The following is a 16,228-nucleotide window of genomic DNA, read 5'->3' on the forward strand; positions in this document are numbered from 1 at the left end:
ATAAATTATTTGTAAGTTGTTTCAGTTTGTGTATTTCTGTGGTTAGACTGTTTGGAAACTTAAGAACAGTGTTTGAACAATATTTTGAAATTGAAACCACAAAAGGACTTCAAAGTACTCATCTAAAGCTCCTCTAACTTTCTGAGAAGGTAGCTTTTAATTTAAGATTCACTGTTAGGTGTGGATGAGAATTGCTAGCTTACCTGAACCAGCTGCTAGCACTTCATGTTACGTTCATAATAACGAAGTGAGAATTTTGGCAAGTGAAAACTGTTGTTTAAAATCTAAGAGGCTGGAAGCATCTGTCAAACAGTGTATTCAGGCCCAAACCTAATGGTTTACAAACCAAATGATGAGTGTGTACATGTTATGAATTGCTGCTGTATGTTGCTTTCCTAAGTTTTGTACACAAAGTGGTTAAAGTTTTCATTCTACTGATGTGACTCATCAATACAACAGATGAGATGTTTGATAGAAACATGGCTGTCATTTTTAATGAATTCTTAAGCTATTGTTCAGCTCCCTTTTATGCTACAGACCCAGCTGAGAGCCTAAGAATTTGTGTTTAATCAGACACAGTACATGTCTATCTTTCACAAAACATAATTTTTTGGAAAATCTTAACTTCTTAAGTCTGTCAAACCTTATTTGAGAAGACTCAGTTTAAGTCCTTGGAAGATCTCATTTTTTTTTAATTGTTTAAGTTTATTTATTTTGAGAGAGAGAGCACAAGCAGGGTAGGGGAAGAAAAAGGAGAGAGGAGAAAGGAGAGACAGGATAGAACCCCACGTAGGCTCTGCACTGTCAGTGCACAGTTTGATTCAGGGCTCAAACCCACGAGCCATGGGATCATGACCCGAGCCAAAGGCAGACGCTCTAACCAACTGAATCACCCAGGAGCCCAGGAAGAGCTCATTTTTATATAACCTTTTTACACTTTCAGTTCATCATTTAGTGTATTTTGATTTCTCCTTCAAGTATGATCAGAAGATACCTTTAATACATTCCCAAAGCTACTAACACACAAGAAGCTACAGTTGATAGCAGGAATGAAAGCAGAAAAGTTTGGGTATAGAAGGAAAGCATACTGGCATTTGAATTGAATTTTGAGAATGAAAGAGAAAGAATTTAGAGAAGAAATGTCAGTAGCCATAACTTCCAGAGACCAACCAGTGATGAGAATTGCTAGGTGGTCTACAACTGGTACACTCATACTTAGGCCAGGAATTCCCATTTAGCATCCTACCACAAATTCTTAGGTTTTACTCCTATTTGTCTGTAAGTGCAGTCAAGTCTATTTAGGGTTTTCTGCCCCTGCTGCCCACCTTATGAATTCTTTTCTCATTAAGGTCTAACTGCAAACCCTGTTTTTCAGTGTCAAGCCACTCAACTAATTGTGCACACATTTACCTTGGTTAGCAGCAGAGTATCTAGAGACTACAGCTAGCAACAAATTCAGCTTCTGCAAAATCATAGAAAGGGGAGTGGCTCTTATTTTGGTTCTTTTCCTTGGGAGAAATGACTTCATTATATCATAGCATAAGACACTATGTTAAACATTGGAAATGTAGTGATTATTAAGACAGGCATGGTCCATGTTCTTGTATAACTTCTGAGGATGACTTCTAACCAGTCATTCGTAAGTATAAAGAGACACTTCAAAATCCTCAAACAGATAAAGAAAATTAGTTGCATGAAAGGGAGTTATTCTCTAAGTTAGAACACCGCATTGCAAGAAAAATCTGGTTTGAATTAACTTAAGCAAAACACAGACCAAAAAAAGGGGTCAAGGAGGGGTATGGAATTTGGGGGCTTACACACACAGAAAATGCAAGGGTATATATAGTTGGTTTTAGTGATAATTACTGGAATGAGAAATCTGAAACAGCAACAGAAGTCTCTCTAAGGATTTTCTCTGCTAGTATCTTGGCCTCATTCTCTTCCATCCCATGGGGGTTTAAACCACACATAGGGAACATAGTAGCTGGTTACACTGGTTTCAGACAATTTCAATTTTATAACTCAAAAAGCCAAGTAGCCTTCCTGCTGGCTTGTAAAAATCCCAAGGAAGAATTAAGATTGGTCCAACATGGGACTCCATGCCTAGACCAGTCACTGTGGCCAGAACGATGAAGTACTATGGTAGGCTCAGCCTGTAGTAAGGGCACATACTCTGAGTGGGAGCCACCAGAAAGGCATGCTTATATTGAAGGAAGAACACTGGGATCAAAAGAGGGAGGAGGGACTGTGACAACAACGATGATAATAACAATTAATATAGAGGTAAGGGTCATGCAGAGCAGTCAGAACAAATAAAAACTAAAACAGAGTTAGAGAATACAACAAGAGACAACTTAAAAATGTAATTCCTATATCCATAAGAATTGAGTATAATGCATCATTAAAAAGAACAATTTGTCGTGAAACTAAAGGAAAACTTTAATATATCTATGGTATAGGATCATGTGTTGAGAATGCAAAACAAGGAACCTAACCAAGGCAAAAACCCAGCTGACAGTATTACAGGGCTCGAAGTAATGTTAAATAGAATGTATTTTAAAACACACATTTAGCACCCAATATATACTAAGCACTATTCTAAGAATCAATTCATTTGATTTTCACTGCACCCATATTAGATAAGTATAGTATTATTCCCATTTTACAGATAAGCTTAGAGAGGCTAAATGACTTGCCCGAGATGACATAATTGTGGAGGAACAGGATCAAAAAGACGTGACCACCGACTGACCTGTGAGCTGAACCCTGGCCCTTGGAGACTCCTTACCTCCTCCCCCGTCCTTGGAATATTGGTTCCACTTTCCCACTCCCAGAGGCTGCTCCAAGTTCATAGCCTGGAAGTAATGATGTGATGTTGAAAAGATCTGCACAGTACACAACTGGGCCCAGTTAAGGCCTTTTTATAAATTTTCAAGATTTGGTTGGTGGACGCAGGGATCCATTCATCTTGCTGCTGCCAAAGGGAAGGAAATTCCCTTTGCTATTATTAAAACAGCCCCCTACCAACCTGTAGTGGCCTGTCTCTTTCTTCAGTCTCTCCCTGCCTTCTGCATTTGGGAGCTGGTTTAACATTATACCAGAAAAGTTCCTGAGGGGGTTATGAACCTACAGTAACTAACAGAGCCGGGATTTAAACCCAAGCAATAAAATTGTGCTATACCTCTAAATTAAGATGTCTGCTATTAAGTTAGTAAGTATCCCTATGCTTCACAGACAAGATAAGCACCTGAGATTGAGGTGCTCAGCTATGCTCCTCCAGCCAGCATGTCTTTATGGAACTCAGAGAGACCAGAGAGTTTTCATATGGTCTTCTGTTTTAAGAGTTTGAAACATACTTTTCATACGGTCTTCTGTTTTAAGAGCTTGAATGTGAAATTTTATTGGGCTTTTCCTCTGTCACATATCTTCAAAAGATACATTATTGTTAAAGATCAGGCTCCCATAATATAATTAGAATATTAATGTTAATACATAAAAATTAGAATTAATTTTCCAGAATTCAAGATTAGTGAGGATGAAAACACAAAATAATAACACAAAATAATGTGTTGAAACCTCACATCCCAATATCCTAGATATAAACAGGCCAAAATTCCTATATGGAACCAAATGGTAAACAGGCTTGACTGTAATAATTGAGATCCATGATAACTTCCAGAATTTAGGCAATCCGTGGATAAAGTAATGAAATCCATGGATCAGGAGGATCTTCGTATGAATTCTTGTGGAAGGAGCGAAGATAAAGAGCCCACAGGAATAGTCTTCCAAAGTATAAGATGGCTATGTTAGAAGTGCATTCCTGGATTCTTCAACATATTCAAACGTAGCTGGGGGGTGGGGGTGCTGACATACACACCACCTGTGCCTTTCATACAAAGAAGGGGCTTACATAATGGCTAAAGAAAGACATGTGGCTTGTTTGCAAGCTCCTGAGCTTGAAGTCGCCTGCCCCTGCTCTTCCAGTGCATCTCTGTGGAAACAGGAAATCTAGAGAGCTGTGCCAAGAATATCCTTCTCCATGCTCTCATTTATTTTATTTTTCTCTCATGGCAGTAATATTATTGAAGTATATTTTATAGATGGTAAAATATACAGCTCTCAAAAATATAGGTTGATAAGTTTTGACAAATGTATACATCTATGTAACAATCACCAAAATTACCCTAATCAAGATAGAGATCCATGACTTCTTAATGTTAAGACCTGAGCTAAATCAATTGTGAAACTGTGATGTGTGGGAGCTTAATCATTCCAGGTTATTTGGAAATCAAATCTACTGATATTATTACACATGCAGAGCATTGACATGTGGCCTATAGCCTTACATATTTCCTTTATTGTAAGGAAAGAACTATTTAACATAGTTTAATAAAGCATTCAATTCAAGATAGAAAAAGTACAATATAAAAACAGGAAGCAGGTGGATAAATTCACAAAGCAAGAAGCAGTAAGTAAGTTAAAAAGCAGTTACCAAGAACTAACCCAAAAAGTCAAGGGCTGGTTTCCTGGAAAGAAAATAACACATGCAAACTTTGAGGAAACTGATAGAGGAAAAAAAAAAAAAAGAAAAAACAAATGTATAATCTTAAGAAAGGGGATGTAACCACAGTTATGGAAGAGAGATTTAAAAGAATAAGAAACAGGACATGCTAATAAATCTGAAGTCTAGTATAATAAATCCAAAAATCTAAAAACTATTCAAAAAATTTATTATAGATTCAAAAAGGAGAATGCTATTAAGTACCACAAGTACATATGGGAGAACATTTTTACATCTTGGGCTGGTGAATGCCTTTGTGGACATAATTCCAAATTCAGAAGCAACAAAAGAAAAGATCTACATTAATACACTTTAAAAAAAATAGAAGCTTCTATGTGGAAAAACATACAAAAGCCAAGAGCAAAAAAAGTGGTGAATTCTTTTTGTAACACACATTAAGGATCAAAATTTTAATCTCTTTATTATTTAAAGAGTTCTTATTAATCAGTAAGGAAAAACTGACAAGTCAGTATAACAATGGGCAAATTACAGGGGCGCCTGGGTGGCGCAGTCAGTTAAGCGTCCGACTTCAGCCAGGTCACGATCTCACGGTCCGTGAGTTCGAGCCCCGCGTCGGGCTCTGGGCTGATGGCTCAGAGCCTGGAGCCTGTTTCCGATTCTGTGTCTCCCTCTATCTGCCCCTCCCCCATTCATGCTCTGTCTGTCTCTCTCTGTCCCAAAAATAAATAAAAAACGTTGAAAAAAAAAAAAAAAACAAACAAAAAAAACAATGGGCAAATTACATAAAAAGACAATTCACAGAAGAATAAATAGATGACCAATATGCAGTTAAACAGATGGTTCAGATTGGTAAATATCAAGGAATAGAAAAACCCAAAGAACTATGAGGAATCAATATTTTACCAAACAAGTTGAGAAAGAATTAAAAGATAAATAAGACCCAATATTGGGGAGGATAGGAGAAATGAAGCATTCACATCCAGTACAGAGGAGTGTAAATTGGCCTTGAGCAATTTTGCAATGATTTAAATATTCAAATCTGCATACTCTTTGACATCATTCAAACTACTGGAATTTATTATAAAGAAATAATCAACATATTAGAAAATATATACACAAGGCAATTCACTGCAGCAGTTTACAAGAGTAAAAATTAGAAACAACGTAAATATCTTTCCATAGGATTTTGTTATGTCTTTGCATACAATCTATAAAAAATGAGTTTGAATTATATATGCAGATAATGATAAGGAACCAACCCTGACCTGATTATTTTTGTAAATAAAGTTTAATGGATCACAGCCACACTTACTCATTTACTCATTGGCTATTACTGCTTTTGAGCTCAAAGGTAGAACTGAGTAACTGTGACAAAGGCAGTATGGTCACAAATCCTAAAGTATATATTTATCTGGCCCTTGACAGAAATTTGCCAAACTTTTCACTGATACAGAATAACATGTGTAGTAAGAAAAGAAAGGGAAAGGGAAGGAAGGGGAGAGGAGAAGACGGAGGGTGGAGGAGAGGCAGAGGGGAGGGGAGGGCAGGGCAGGGCAGGGAAGGGCAGGGAAGGGAACTATTACATACAAACACATATGTGGATAAATAGATATAGAAATAGATACGTAGATATTCTAGAATTCTTTAGTAAGAGCATCACAAATTAATCTATTTGAATCTGTCTGGGATAGTTAAATACACTGACATACCTTTGGATACTTGATGTGAACATAAATTTTCAACATACAGATCATCATAAAGATCCAACGATGAACTCAAGAACAGAGATGTAAATGATACAGATGATAGAGCGGAGTCTAAACTCAGTTATTAAGTGAGCAACATTCTATTTTATTGCATTTTCTCTATAGATAGGTTTTACTGTGGTGTGCTTCTTTCTCTTACAAGTTAAATTGAAGAAAACCAAAATTTTTTGGATTCTTATATCAAGAACATACAATGGAGTATCTAATATGAAAGTGGACATATTCATCTGGTTAATTTTCTATTCAAGTTGTCCTGTTAAAATGATTATTCCTTTTATAATATAATAAAACCTTGAAGTGTAATTCATAAAAATGTAGATGTGTGTGATTGAATTATCACCTGATTGAATGCAGTAACTTTGATTATCAGTGATATAATTGGAGGTACTGCAATCTATTCCAATATATTTTATTATAATCCTTTCTATTACAGCCAAAACAGTTTTAGAGAGGTTGAGTTCAGAAATGGAAAAAAAATTATGCAACTTTGTATTTAAATCATTCAAGGGCCCTTTATTTATTCACATAAAGCCCTCTCTTGTATGTTTCCTCATTTTTAGAAAGAAATATTTGACATTTCTGTCCACAAAGTTTCTTTCCCAGCTTGCTATTACTAATGTCAACAAAAGCAGCAGGAGATCCTCTGAAGATTTGGAGAAAACAGTTGAACAGGCACAAATGACCCCAGTTTGCTTAGAGTAAAATGAAGTGTTTACCTCCATATTCAACTGTTTCAGAAAATTCAGGAGGAAAATTAAGCTTTAAATCAGTACTCTTCAAATTCTGTCCCTTAGAACACTAGAGCTCTGTGGCAGTGCTTCAGAGGATGTTCAAAACCTTATTTCCTAAAAATATATTTTAACTATTTTTAAACTGATATTAAAAACAAGCATATACTTATGAGTTCTATATCAAATTCTGATATATATTAGATTATAAAATCCATTTACTTGGGTTCCTCCCTCATTTTTGTGCTGACTTTAAAATAAAGCTTCTCCTCCAACTTTGCATGTACTTGAGTATTGGAAATGTGTCATGACTTGGAAAAATTGTAGTTCTTCAGCGCTTCCTTTATTTTCACTTAAGATTGATGTGTATTGGTTCCTATAAAGTTTGCAGGTAAATACAGATTGGTCACAAAGCCATTATGCATGCCAGCTACTTTTCTGCATGATCTTTTGCATTAAAACAATTTTTTACCTTGCATTTTTTGGGGGCATCACCTTCCATTGTTGACTCTTAAGAGTCATTAAAAGAGTGACCAAGAGCTGTTCTGAGGCCTTCAGTTCTTTAGGTCTCCATCAGGGCTCTGGGACAACCCTACCCTTCCCTGACACCCAAGTGAGGAGCTTTTGGTCAGGGTTCTGAAAGTCACAGGCGCATCCACTCACCACATGCTCTTGTCACAGATCAATGAAATGGTCAGTTGAGTGATACTGAGCAAATTAATAAAATGTTATATCCTAACATAGGTAGCTTGGTGTTAATCGTGAATTCTGATGGTTTCCAGTTATAGATGTATATTCAGAACAAGGAAGGTCAATAATTATTTTTAATAATTTAAATTTGAATAAAAAATTCCATTCTAAGGTGGTATCAAGTTTCTGAATTAGTTTAATTGAGGAGCAAATTTAATTGAGAAGAAAAGGTAAGCAACTGAAAATTACTACCTTTTGCAAATACTTATTTATATGAAATGAAAGTTTCTCAATATTGCTCAATCTTGCTAAAATCCTTCCTAACGTCTAGTCCTCCTACTGACTCCTTTGACACCATTCCCTATGCCTGTTTTTTGAATTCCGAATATTCTTTCATTATGATGAAAGGGATGTATGTGGCTTTTGGAATGATATCAACTCCTCATAATTTGGCTACTTGGCCTTGATACCTTTAGCTCCTCATCCTTTATAACCTTACTTTCCTTACCAGCAAACCAACATGGTTGAGAGGATTAAAGTTATGTAAGGATTATGAGGTTATATGAGTTGCCTCACACAATAAATACATACTATTTTTAATACTTTTGGGGTGTTTTTTCCTGCTCTAGTAAACTGTAGGCTTGATGACAAAGAATATTCAACTCTGTTCCACTTCTGAAATAGGCACATAATGTTTTATTGTTGAAACAAAAGAGATTAATAGATTACTCTTATCAAGGTTAATGTGATAGTTTGATAGATTCCTTGTAATAAGAGTAATATATTCTATATTGCACTTTTCTTCCTAAGAACTGAAAATAAAACAATTAGGACTTGCCAAACTTCATAACACATATGGATCAGGGTGATAAATAATAATGGCCCTTAATTCTTGAGTTTCTAAATATTGGTAATTCTTATTTCATAGGAAGTAGAATATATAAGAGTTTCCCTAAAACTATACAACAAAGCAATGAAGGATTAAGGGAGAACTGGAACAAAACCACACTTCCCCAAGAAACAGTATTCTTTCCTCAGTAGCATTTTGTCACTGAAATCAAAACAAAAGTAGTACTTTCTTATTGTCTAGAATCAGCAACCACTGAAGATTTTGACCAGAGACATGGCATGATCTAGTGAGGATTCCTGATGTATTGGAGCTAATGTGTGAATGAAAAAGATAAGTATGCTTAGTGTCTACTATTTCTTTGTACATTATAATAATTTTTCCTAATATTTCAAACTCAAAATGTTTAAAGAATGCAAAGAATACAATAAACACATATATACTTCAAACACATATACCACTTAATTGTTTTTAAAAGGTAGGATAGAGGAAATAAATTATTATAAAGCCCTACAGGTTATTTCAAACTTAGGTTAGCCATAACCCCAGATCACACATATATAAAGTACATAGTTTCTTGACCAACCAAAGTTAAGTTTGGAAAGGCTCTATACCAATCAGACATTGCTTACTGCGGGCCACACTGAACCTTATACTGTGTGAGATGTAAAATGTAATTCAATTCAAGCCATTGTTTGATACCAGTGTCTTCTAGGAAATAGAGGTATGTTTATAAAAGTCTGCAAAGAATGGTATTTAAAAAACATACATAAATGGCATTTAAAACATCCCTTGCCTTCCAAAGTTTATATGCTAAGACATAATTGCATAAGAAGCTTTCTATTAGATTATCAATAATCCTTTCATTCTCTTTTAATTAAACTGTATACTCATTTAGCATGCAAGGACAGTAACACTAAAAATGAAAAAAATAGCACTGATACACGACATTCTTTTATAGTCAATAGCTGAGCAGGAGTGGGATGGAAGCAGACTGAAAAAAGGACAAGAAGGTTTTAGATTCTTGATGTTGCTGGTAATTCACATGAATCAACCCTAAAGAGATAGGTGGAGCCCAAGGTGCCTGCCCCACATCAAATGTTCTTAGCATCTTCTTCATTTTTAAAATTTTTTTAATGTTTCTATTTTTGAGAGACAGAGACAGAGTGCGAGCAGGAGAGGGGCAGAGAGAGAGGGGGAGACAGAATCTGAAGTAGGCTACAGGATCCAAGCTGTCAGCACAGAGCCTGATGTGGGGCTCAAACCCACAAACCATGAGATCATGACCTGAGCTAAAGTTGGATGCTTAACCAACTGAGCCACCCAGGCACTCCCCTCCTCATTTTTATCTAAAGTGTCAAGCTGCAAACTGTTTAGGTCATATGTGAAGTGTGGTTAGTTTTGAGCATAGACATCCTTCGTGGCTGTATGTCCACAATGCATTGAAGGTGAAGTTAAGAAAAAAAACAAAGGGATGGCTGGTCATGAAGAATATGGTTAAAATAGTGAGTGAAATTTTTTTGTACAACTTACATCATGGCAATAATATTACTATCCCATCTTTATAGTTTTTGAGCATAAAATATCAACTCAATAAAGCAGAATACATGTATACAAATACATTGATATATTTTAAATTATATATGTATGTGTGTATATATGTGTGTGCATATGTCTGTATAACATTCCCATTACACACACACACCTACCTATATACTGGAATCTTTCATCCTTCTGGTTCTATTGGCCAAGATAGGTAGAGATTGAAAAGTGAGAGATAGAGAGAGGAAAGAAAGAATTGAAACATACTGTAAATAAATGAAGTCTTGTTTACAGCAAATCCTTAACATTTGTTTTACAACAGTTGTTTCCATGTTCAGCCCACACCAGCTGTTCCCCAAACATAGAGTTTTAAAAACTAATGTGCTCTGTACCAACACAATTCTCCATAAAATGTTTAATGCATTGTAATCTTTGTCTTATCACTGCTCTTGTTCTATCTACATCCAGCCCATCCTAAATTTCAGTAGACTTTTGGGGAAGTAGCCATTTGTAGAATGGAAAAAAATGGTTTATATATTTCAAAACTATAAGGTGCCTGATAAACAAGATTTGCTAAAAAATGTTTCCTGCACCAGGACTGTGTTTAGCCTTTAAATACCACTGTGAATGTTGAGCCAGATGCATTATTAATAAATGTCATCTTTTCAAGTGAGTTCAGTATTAATATTGATACAAACTTTCTTCCTGCTCTTAATTTTGCATCTCAATAAAGATATGAATGTTGGCAAGCACTGCTATTGACAATTGATAAAATTATGCAAACACAATGTTTTTGCAGCTTTTGAGTAAATACTGCATGCTAATGAATTCCAAAGTGTTTTCTGTGTTCCTGTAGGAGCGGAATTTGTGTAGGCGGACTGTGCCATAGATGTGCTTTTCTAAGCCTGTTACACTTATCTCAGCAGAGCTGTTGTTTGCCTCCTAATAAGCAATTTGGTAGTTTTATCATGAGCTCTGAGGCCCTCCAAAGATCATTTATATAATGACATCTTGTGGAAGCAAGCCTCTCTAGAACTTTTTGACGGTAATAATTATTTCGCATATTCGTTCTGAGGCTGCAGCAATGTTTTCAAAAAGCTTCCTGCTAATTTTCAGTCTAAATTTGATGCCACAGGTTTGTTCTTCAGTTGTCACAAAACGTTTGGGGCCATACAGGGACATACATTTTGAAGAAGATTTTCAGAATACCCAGCTTTAAAAGGAAAACATTCACCTAGCTAATGATTCTTTTATATCCCTGTCCTTGGATTTTCAGGAGATACTTTGGGGAATTAATACTCAATGCACAAAAGAAAACCTAAATACAGGGGAGGCAGAAACAAGTTAAGAATAATTTACAAATACCCAAATGTGGTCTTTGTAAATCTGCACTTGACACCCAAACCGGTTCCTTGTCTTCAAGAAATGTGGCAATATCAATTATTTGAATGTTCATAGAAATTAAAGAATTTTACTCTATTGGCAGATATTCTGAGGACATTATTTAAAAGAATAAAAAGGAAACTTTGAGTAAATTTGGTGGTATTAATTAGTCTTAAAAGCAGTGTATTTCTATTCTAACAGGTCTGACCAAAACCTCAATACAAACTTTAACTTCTTCCTAAAGAGAATTAACTATAATTAGATTTTAAAACAAAATTAGGAGACTACCATGTCAGTGATCTCCAAATCTTTGTGATTGTGATGAAAAATTTAGACACTTCCAATAGTATGTAGTATCTGTGTAATACATATATATACTACAGATTCATAAACATTATGTATGCTAGGAAAATAGCAAAATGGGAAAAATAGGAAAAATTTCTATTTTTCTAGGAAAGCTTATAGGCTAAGATAAAAATAGGCATAAGTAGATGTTTAGATTGTCAGTCTCTAACGGGTACACTCTACTTTGGAGAACACTGCTCCATAATAATAGCAAACGCTTACTGTACCAGGTCTCTTTCTAAGAGCTTTAGATATATTGACTCAATTAATCCTCCGAACAACACTCTAAAGGGAGTACTGCTATTATATCCATTTTGCAGATAAGCGATCTGAAGGTTGAAGGAGTTGAGGAATTTGCTTAAGGTCGCACAACTAGGAAATGGTAGAGCTGGGGTTCAAACCGAGAAGGTATGGTACAGAGTATGGACACGCAACATCCATTACATAAGAAGAAAGGCAATTTATTAGTGACACTCCATACTTTACACGTAACCTCCCAACCCTTTATCCCATCTCACCTCATTACCTTATACTGAATTACACCATTTTTTAACTTTTTTTTTTTCTTGAGAGAGAGAGAGAGAGAGAAGCACAAGCTGCGGAGGCAGAGAGTGAGGGAGACAGAAGCAGGCTCCAGGTTCTGAGCTGTCAGCACAGAACCCAATGCGGGGCTCAAACCCACAAACTGGGAGATCATGACCTAAGTTGAAGTCAGATGGTTAACCAACTGAGTCACCCAGGCACCCCTAAATTACACTATTTTTAAGATCAAGAAGATACCTCTTTAAAAGTAAAAACAAGTTACGAACAGAGAGGAGGTAAAAGTGCTTTCTATAACAGAAGTGTATACCCTTTTGTTTACTTTGCATTTCTTCTAATGCTCCCCAACTACCCCACCCAGTGATCTCTTTAGAAAAAGCATCAATCATGCACAGAAGATCTCGTGATGAGAAAAAAGAAATACTTGGCCCAGGCATCCTTTTTTTCTTTTCATTTGTTAATTAAGTCGTCTCCATTATATTATTTTCTTTGAATTGTGTTTTGGAGTATAGTATAAATAGTTTCATTACTTAAAATAAAGAAAAAAGAATATTTTTTAAGGGAAAAGTGAAATTCTGTTGAATATGGAATCTCATGCAGTCTGACCTGGGTCCGTAGAATATTTTTTTATTGGTAATTATTATTTCATAAACAGAGAAAATATGACTAATTGGTCACACTCATTTACAATAAGAGTACAAATGAAGCTACTTACAGGAATCTTAATGGAGAACATATAAGACAGGCCATAGTACAGTAGAATAAATAACCACAAGTCACAGCCAAAGAGTTAAAGTACAGATAGGGAAGGTCCGTTATTGATTCAGAATTGTAACTGGCACCTGCTAGGTGCTCAAAACATAATTAGACCTGGCACTGAGGTTACACAAGGAGTTAGATGATCCTTTCTATTCTATCCTAGGATGTAACTCATGTCATTATGTAACTCATTGTATCATTAAATATATTGTTTTGGGAGAGAAAATGGATTCCCAAATCTACTTTGGGATTCAAATCATGGGAAAACACAGTGTTCCATAATATTGCTGAAGAAAGTAACGATCGCTCAGTGAGAAGGAACCTAGTCTCCAATAGTGATTTTCCAAGTCTTATCGTCCAAATCAGTGTAGCTATGAGCCACCGAAAGAGGAGAAAAACTCTTCTCACACCCCAACAGCTACACTCTGGAGGGAAGGTAATTTGGAAATAATTTTCCTGGCTTCTAGGAAGGATCCTTGCTCCTGGGATAGCTTGGCCTTGCTGTTCCCAAGCAAGGTGTTTCAGGATTTGTTTGTAATGACTGTTTGCTATTTTCTGTATTATGGATTTTTAAATAACATTTCCTTAGCAGGAAAGATATGTCTTTAAAGGACAAACTATAATAAAAGAAAGTTAGCGGGTCTACCTGGAAGCTTGACAGTTATGTATTCATTTCAGGTAGGACATTTTCAAAGGGAAAAATTTCTAGTTTCTTATTCAGAACAGCCATTCTATCAATGCTTTTCCCTTGTATTCTTGAATCAGAGCTCCTCAGTATTACTCTGACCATGATTAAAAAAAAAGAGGAAAAGTAATAAACTTCCACAAATTTAAATTAATTAGGTGATTCAAATGTTTTCCTCAATCTCTTTTTTTCTATCTCATTCAATCTCATTTTTCTATCTCATACAGGTTTTATTTTTCCTCAGATACCCTTACCAAATGCTTTCTTCACTGAATAATTATGTTTCTATGTCTGAGACTTCCTCCAGGGTATACCTATACCTGAAAATGTACCTGACTCTCACCTCTGTATCTTAGTTTTTAAAACACTCTGCAATTTCTCCTTTTCCTTTAATCCTTTCTAGCTTTAGGACAGGAAGCAAATATCAACTGGTTCTACATAACAAAAAATTAACTCTTCCTAAATACCAGTCCTTGGGCCACTGCTGTTATAGAATTTGTACCATCTGTAGAAAGTGAGAAACAGAGTTGGAGAGAGGAAGATGGCAGCGTAGGAGGACTCTGGGCTCACCACGTCCTGCTGATCACTTAGATTCTACCTACACCTGCCTAAATAACCCAGAAAACCGCCAGAAGTCTAGCAGAATGGAGTCTCCAGAGCCAAGCACAGACGAGAGGCCCATGGAAGAGGGTAGGAAGGGCAGAGAGGTGGTGCACACTACACGGACTGGCGGGAGGGAGCCGGGGCTGAGGGGCAGCCCGCCGGCCAAGCGGAGCCCCCGAGTCTGGCTGGCAAAAGTGGAGGGGCCAGACGGAGCGTGTTCTGACAGCAAGCGGGACTGAACATCTGGAAGGTTATAAGTTAACAGCTCTGCTCAGAGAACAGGAGGGCTGGAGGACAACGGGAGGGAGAGTTGTTGAGCCCCGGATAACAAAGCTCAGCTTGGAGGGGAACAAAGGCACTTACCAGCACCATCTCCCTCGCCCATCCCCCAGCCAAAATCCCAAAGGGAAGCAGTTCCTGTCAGGGAACTTGCTTGCACCACGCAAACATCCAATGCTGTGCTTCTGAGGATCCATTCCTCCAGCAGGTCTGACTCCCTCCTGGTGCTGCAGGGCCCCTCCCAAAGCGGAACACCAAAGGAGAAGCGAGCTGAGCCTGCCCCTCCTGCCCCCGTGCACCTTGCCAATCCACCCCAGCTAATATGCCAGATCCCCAGCACCACAAGCCTGGCAGTGTGCAAGTAGCCCAGATGGGCCACGATACCCCACAGTGAATCCCACCCCTAGGAGAGGGCAAGAGAAGGTACACACCAGTCTGACTGTGGCCCCAGTGGTGGGCTGGGGGCAGACATCAGGTCTGACTGCGGACCCACCCACCAACACAAGTTATTCAAGACAGCACAGAGGAAGTGCCCTGCAGTTCTATCCAAAAATGACTAAACGGAAGAATTCCCCTCAGAAGAATCTCCAGGAAATAACAACAGCTAATGAACTGATCAAAAAGGATTTAAACAATATGACAGAAAGTGAATTTAGAATAATAGTCATAAAATTAATTGCTGGGCTTGAAAACAGTATAGAGGACAGCACAGAATCTATTGCTACAGAGATCAAGGGCCTAAGAAACAGTCAGGAGGAGCTAAAAATGCTATAAATGAACGGCAAAATAAAATGGAGACAACCATGGCTCAGATTGAAGAGGCAGAGGAGAGAATAGGTGAACTAGAAGATAAAATTATGGAAAAACAGGAAGCTGAGAAAAAGATAAAAAATCCAGGAGTATGAGGGGTAAAGTAGAGAACCTAGTGATGCACTAAAGAGAAATAATCTGGGCATAATTGGTATTCCAGAGGAGGAAGAGAGAGGGAAAGGTGCTGAAGGTGTACTTGAAGAAATAATAGCTGAGAACTTCCCTGAACTGGGGAAGGAAAAAGGCATTGAAATCCAAGAGGCACAGAGAACTCCTTTCAGACGTAACTTGAATCGATCTTCTGCACGACATATCATAGTGAAACTGGCAAAATACAAGGATACAGAGAAAATTCTGAAAGCAGCGAGGGATAAACGTGCCCTCACATATAAAGGGAGACCTATAAGACTCATGACCGATCTCTCTACTGAAACTTGGCAGGCCAGAAAGGCATGGCAGGAGATCTTCAATGTGATGAACAGAAAAAATATGCAGCCGAGAAGCCTTTATCCAGCAAGTCTGTCATTTAGAATAGAAGGAGACATAAAGGTCTTCCCAAACAAACAAAAACTGAAGGAATTCGTCACCACTAAACCAGACCTACAAGAGATCCTAAGGGGGATCCTGTGAGACAAAGTACCAGAGACATCGCTACAAGCATGAAACCTACGGACATCACAATGACTCTAAACCCATATCTTTCTATAATAACACTGAATGTAAATGGAT

This window comes from Panthera onca, chromosome B3 (genome assembly GCF_046562875.1).
Source record: "Panthera onca isolate mPanOnc1 chromosome B3, mPanOnc1 haplotype 2, whole genome shotgun sequence".
NCBI lineage: Eukaryota > Metazoa > Chordata > Mammalia > Carnivora > Felidae > Panthera > Panthera onca.